The 6,597-nt window shown below is 45.1% G+C and overlaps 1 protein-coding gene across 1 annotated transcript in view; it reads right to left on the bottom strand.

Moving 5' to 3' along the window:
* The window catches only part of Clgn (calmegin), a 35,577-nt gene extending 31,429 nt beyond the window's left edge, over window positions 1-4,148 (bottom strand). Inside the window, exon 1 of the mRNA XM_026777261.1 lies at window positions 4,063-4,148. The gene's annotated coding sequence lies outside the window, so the exon portion shown is untranslated. The remainder of the gene's footprint in view (window positions 1-4,062) is intronic.
* Window positions 4,149-6,597: the final 2,449 nt, after the last annotated feature.

The following is a 6,597-nucleotide window of genomic DNA, read 5'->3' as shown; positions in this document are numbered from 1 at the left end:
AACAAAAAAATAAAGATTTCACAACAGTGTCTATCAAACACAAATAATATGTTGATTCATTGAAAAGAAAAAAGCTATAATGATGCCTAAATTTTCACTTATATTATTTCAAATTAATATGCAAAATTAAACATTTGATAAATACAAAGCTGGAGTCCACTTACTTCTAAACACCAAAAACTAAGGGATTTTTACATTTAACATAGGAGTGTTTGCCAAAAATCAAATTCCAGGCTGTAGCAAGTTGTCTGCCAGGAATCTCGCTCTTTCTATAATTCCATGGTCATCACATGATTATCTGACCACAGGTCTCTTCAGACGCTGCATAACTGCTGTCCCTTCTGCTAGGAAAAATGCCAAACGCAACCTGCTGTCCTTTTAACAGAATGGCTTCCTTTATGTGATTATGTTCTCACCCGCTCTCATTAGCATATGCTAATTCAAGATCTCCCCCTTGGTGAAAGTCTGTTGGCACTGAGACAGTTAAGAGTCATTGATTCAAAAGCAGTCATACAATAACACATCATCATCGTACATGTTACTCATTCCTCAAAGCTAACATCAACATGGGGACATTTTCAAAGTAGAGTCTTAGAACTCTAAAACTGTTCGGCCAATAGACAGCTATGGACATATATGGGACCACCCAAGAAAGATGGAGCAGATGGGATGGTACTACAGTCACCGGAATTGCTCAAGGCACTTAGGGTGATGAAATAGCCAATACTGACATTTGGTAATGATTACCCAACTCTAAATATAATTACATAAAATAAGAAGCCGAACTTGATAGTATATAAATTATGTATAATTAGAACAGTTTATAAAACATCACAGAAAGCATTATTCTACCTACCTAGTTCAACTGACACAACCCCTTTTCAGATCAAAACTTTAATATCTGGACCAGATAAGCTTGATTTCTCCTAAAGGTTGAATGTATACTTTGAAAATGCACATTTTCAAAACCACTAAACAGAAATCTACCTTAATAGGTGCTTTTTGTATTCAGCTACTGCCATCTTTATGGAGAGACAAAACACACGCGGGTAAATAAATAGATGTAAAAAATTTTTTTAAAAGAGTATCAATATGACTTTAGATCTTTCTGGATGGTAGTATTGTCCACTTAATAGAACCTAGACTCACACAGAGGAGAGCTTCTGGGCAGGCCTGCTCACGGGGATTTCTAGCATGTGTTGATTGAGGTATGAAGACCCATTCTTAGTGAATGGGCTGGGCCCCAAACTGGAAGGAAAAGGAGAAAGTGAGCTGAGCACCAGTGTTCATCTCTCTCTGCTTCCTGACTGCAGGCTCCTCTCTGGCCGCCATGCCTTCTCAGCAACATGGACTGTGACCCTGCAGACTGTAAGCCAGAAAAAGCCTTCTCTCCCTTAAGTTGCATTTATCTAGTATTATGTCTCAGCAACAAGAGAATTAATAAAGGGGATATATACCTGATCACTTGATCATATGACAATTCCGTTTTTAATTTCCGAGATGCTTCCACAGTATTTCCCACAATGCCTGTGCCCCGGGATCCAGGGCTATCTCTGCCTCCCCAGCACCGGGACTGCAGGCCTTCACCACCATGCTCTGCTGTCATCCTGTATGTACTTTTTGCTTCTTCCTATGAAAGCTATCTGAGGATTCCCGAACTCTACACTTCAGAGATCACTCTTCAGTTCCGAGGAGTTATTCACTCTCAAAGATGGCTCGACACCTTCTTTAATTTGAACTTGCTCTTTCCTCTGAGATGAAATATGCTGACTGTGCCCATCAAGATGGCCCAAGAACCTAGGTCAATCTCCAGGACCCACATCAGAGAGAACTAATTTCCCAAAGCTGGCCTCTGACCGCCACACACGTGCCAAGTGTTCCACCACCCAATCCACAAATAAATGTAATTTTTAGTTTTGATTTTTGAGGCAGGATCTCTCTGTTTAGTCCTTGCTGTCCTAGAACTTAATGTGTAGACCAAGCTGGCCTCAAAATCAGAGATACCCGCCTGCCTCTGCCTCCCGAGTGCTGGGATTAGGGGTGTGCACCACTGTGCCTGGTTTATTCCCTTTTCTGTGACATCACCTCTAGTCGCCAAAGCTGTCCTACGTGTATGGACTTGGGCTGGGAAGGAGTCCACCAGAAAGCAAAGCAGAGTACAGCGCCATGAGTCCCCGGGGTCTCTGGTAACCAAGCTCATTAGGAGGGCGTTTGTGGAATGAAAGAACACATTTCCGTGCCTCAGCCACTGTTAGGGACGTGACCTCCCTGACAGATATTCCTAGCTGTCACTGTGTCCTTCCCACTTTCTCTAACCTTCAGAACCAGCCCCTGCCTTCTTGCAAGCCTGGCGTTTCCTAGCAACAATTCTTAACCTGGACCCCGCTTAAACCACTGTCAGTAGTTCTTAGCACAGATCGCTTCTTCCAAGACTGAGTCTTCATTCTGAGTATTCGCCTACATATTTTTTAAAGCTTTAATTTTGTATACATGTGCTTCTGCTGTGTTGTTATATAAACATATGTGTGGGTATCAGAGGAGGTCAGAAAAGGGCATCGATGTCCTGGAACTGGAGTTACAGGTTGTGAGCATCTGACACGGGTGCTGGGAACTGATTCCAGGGCTTCCGCAAGAGCAGTGTGTGTTCTTAACCACTGAGCCATCTCTCCAGCCCAGAACTTCCCTTTTAATACACTTACACTCCTATAAATGCCTATGTTGAGGTTCTTAGCTGGCTGAGGTGTCAGGCATGGTTGGTGTACCTGGGGAGTGAGGGTGGAAACCTGACTCATGTGGCTTCAGAAGCTCACTACAGAATGACAGTAGCCGCTTCCTGACCTTGCTGCCTTCCCAGTGGCTGGCCAGTGGCTAGCACTGCTGTCCAGAGGGCAATGGAACTGGGCAATCACTCTGGGCCTCTTCTCACCTGAGAAGTGAGAGGCTTGAGTGACCCGAGCTGAAGTCCTATCAAATGGGTCCCGCTTTCTAATTACACAGTCAAGAAGGAAAATTATCAGGCGCTGAAAGAATCCTTGACACAACAGCATCCATCAGGGCCATCCATCAACAACACACGCCACACACTAGAAACCATCCTGACCGGACTAGAAAAGCACAGGGTCGACATGACTAGATGATCACACCAATAGACGAGGACTAGAAAGCCACCAAAATTACAACTACCGAAAGGAGGGCTACCAGAGAGGGGTAAAAATTCCAGGGCAAGCAAGCAAACAAAACAAAACACCACGATTTACTATTTTATGCATCGAAAAGTTTCAATATAAATTAATCATGTTCCAAAATGTCTTCCCATTGAACGTTGTTTCCCCTAATTTGTCTGTTTCTGTTTTTAACCTTCTGTCTCCAGCACCCAGCTTCCTAGCCATTTATTTTTTAACCCAGAACAAACCTCTGCAGAGCATCTCCCTCCTGGGTGGGGCAGATGCCACTTACGTTCACTAAAGTCTCTGATTGATAGTAAACAGGCATTAGATAATGACTTCAACACACTTCGGCTCCCTCCCCAGGAGCCCACGCTAGGCTCCACCCAAGTGTCTAGGTAGCGGCCAGGACTCTCTGGCCACCTTCACCGGATGGTGGTGGTGTGTGTGCTGCTGGTGGTGGGGTCCTTTTGGCTTCGCAGAGATGGATTGCACAGAAGTGAGGAGCCCAAGTTGATTTTGTTTGCGTTTTCTAGAAAAGTGCGAAGAACTCTCTTGGGAGCGTGGCCAGGGCTCCGTGGAACGGGGCCACAGTGGCAACTGCTGGGATAACGGACTCCAGGGACTCCAGGCTGAGCAGGGCACCCGGCCTTCCCCCGCGTAGGCGCAGCAGGTGGGGGACCCAAGGGACTCGAAGTGGGGCTCCCTCCACCCAGGGCTGATCTCTGTCGCGGAGGCTGGGAGAGCCCACCTATGACAAGAGCTCGCTGCACCTCCATCCTTGAACTCAACCTCCAACCTCACCTGGCTGCACCCAGTTGAACCTTCTAGTCTCAGAACGGGGTGCGGCCCGGGCATCTGGACCTGATTCCTCACCCCGGCCCCGCAGATCACACACCTGTCCTGCGAGTTTGTGTCCGGCAGCGGAAGCTCAGGTGTCCGACTGGCCGCTACTCAGTTCCCGGCGTCTCCCCAGACCGATCCAGGCGGCAGCCGCCCAGCAGCGACTGCTAACTGCGCGTGCGCGAGCGAGCGGCAGCTCCGGAGGATGCTGTGGATGCTCCGGTGAGCGAGCCTCCTGCTCAACCGCCGCTAGGGACTCAGCGGCCGCGCGGCGACCCTGGGGAGCAGTGCTCCCAAAGTCAGTAGCAGCTCTCTGGAGTTGAAGCTCTGCAGACCTCTTCTACGTGCCGTGCCTTAGTTGGCTCCTAGGTGGATGGGATGGATGAATAGACGGATATAATTTTGTTTTCTTTTCCTTTCCTTTCTTTTCTTTTTCTCTTTTCTTTGTGGTTGTTTTGTTCTGTGTGGTGTGGCGGGGAGGGAGGGGGGTCTTATCTAGTAGTTCAGGCTGGTCTCAAACTAGTTGTGGAGCCAACGATGACCTAAAATTTCAGACTCTCTTTCCTCTACTTTCTGACTTTTGGAACACTGTACTGCTGGGGTGAAGTCCGGTTGGTGTGTGCTAAGCAAGCTCTCTATCAGTTGAGCCATGTCCCTTGCTCCCTGAATTTTATCTCAATCACGGTTTTAGAAGATTGTCAAGACAGGAGTACCAAATTTGATATGGTCGATTTTTAAAATATATTTCTGTATTTTAAAAGCTGAGTGCTCATGATTGCCGCTCAGGAAACTTCCGATTTCACATGCGTCATGACATGTTAAATGTTAATGTTATAAATTATATATTTTCATTCTGGCAATATTAATAATTTCCAGAGACACTTAGTTGGCTTTATTTTGTACATCCCTCGAAGGTGTTACCTGCTTTCTTTCCCTTCTGTGTGCTTCCAGTTCCGTGTATTGTTTGTCTCTAGTATTAATTTGTGGACCAGACTTAGAGTCTGTGCAAATGTCCTCTTTTCTGTCAATCTGTGCTCAGCCTGCCCTTGATTTAGGATGTGTCAATCATTTTTGCTGTGGTTTCAATACAGTAACTTTAACCCATTTTCATTCTTTATTAGGCACAAGAAACATAATTTAAAAAAATGTATACATCTCCAGTCATGATTCCATCCTCTCTCAGCATGGCTTCATGGGTTCTGAGTTTATCGTATCACCTTGCTCAATTACTGCAGCACCCAAATTGCCCTAGGTATACGGAAGGGGGTGTCTTCAAGTCTTTGGACACCATCCTATTTTTAATTGGTTCTTTGGATTTGTTTTGAATATACTTTGCCAGCTTTGAGCACCTGTAAGCAAACACCCAAGGAACACAACAAATAAGGAATAAATCAGTTTGCAAACGCTTTCTTGATCCCATCCTTAGCAACCACAGACTTCTTGTGGAATCTGGTAGAAATGGAGCTTAAACAATGTTTTATTTTGTTTTGTTTTTGTTTTTGTTTTTCTGGCTCCCCTCCAGCCAGCATGACTGAGATTCATCTGCACGTCTGGACGCAGTGTTTGCACCTCCTTACTGCTGTGTGGCTCCCATTGTACTGATGCATTCCTAGACAAGTCTCCTCTTCAGGAGCTGGGAGCTGAATGGGTGAGATGCCTGGGGCATCTGCTTAGGAAAATGCTTAGCTGCTTGTTACAATGTGGCCATGGGATCTTCAGTTCCTACCGGCAATATGCAAGAGTCCTGTTTGGGCCACCACTGTTGAGCATGGCCATTCTTTAATCAGAGCCCTTTAGGTGGCTGGTCAACAAACATATGGCGTACCTGTTTAAGCACTATGTAGTGGTCTCCTGTCGCTCTAAATCTGTTCTGTCAGCTGAGTTGTCCTTTATTCTCACAAGCAGTGTAGGGAAGGACGTGCGTGTCAAGGTACCCAGGCACTGCAACATCACCTTTTCTTTTCCTGCAGGGTCATGAACTTTCTATGAGGCTCTGCCCCTGAGTTCCATCTCCAGCCCCTTTATGTTTGTATGGAATATATGATGAACTTTTTTCAAATATCTTTCCAGCTTCTATGAAAGTAATAAAATGATCTTTTACAGACCGATTTATTCAATGGAATAATAAGTTTTCCAATAGGTTCCTAAGGTTCATATACCCTGGATAGCAATACCAGGACACGATTTGCTGTGGTTTTGAAGGGCATGGACAGCTGATACTGCATTGATGAATTTTGGAGCAGTTAGTATTTGCTGCTATGTAGTGTGCGTGAGATCATGATCCAGATTAGATATTACATTTACACCATTAAAGGATTTGGAAATTTGCTGTGATCTGAAACAATTCAGAAATAATGGACTTTAACTATTTGGGTTTTTAAAACTTTGCCTTCCCTGTGGAGATTCTTGGATTCAATACTCAGTGTCAGGAAATATACATTGAGCTGAATCGTCTTACATAGTCATGTGATCACGGGGGTTGGTGATGCTTCGTGCTTTTTACGTTTTCCATCAATTCTTCCCGCTTTCCCATGGAAACTGTCTGGCTTAAGCCATATGTCTGGCACCTATTTTTTTTTTTTTTTTTTTT

Source organism: Microtus ochrogaster, unplaced genomic scaffold (assembly GCF_000317375.1).
Source record: "Microtus ochrogaster isolate Prairie Vole_2 unplaced genomic scaffold, MicOch1.0 UNK51, whole genome shotgun sequence".
In the NCBI taxonomy this organism is placed as follows: Eukaryota; Metazoa; Chordata; class Mammalia; order Rodentia; family Cricetidae; genus Microtus; species Microtus ochrogaster.
Note: the sequence above shows the minus strand (reverse complement) of the source record. Positions and strands in the feature narration are given on the sequence as shown.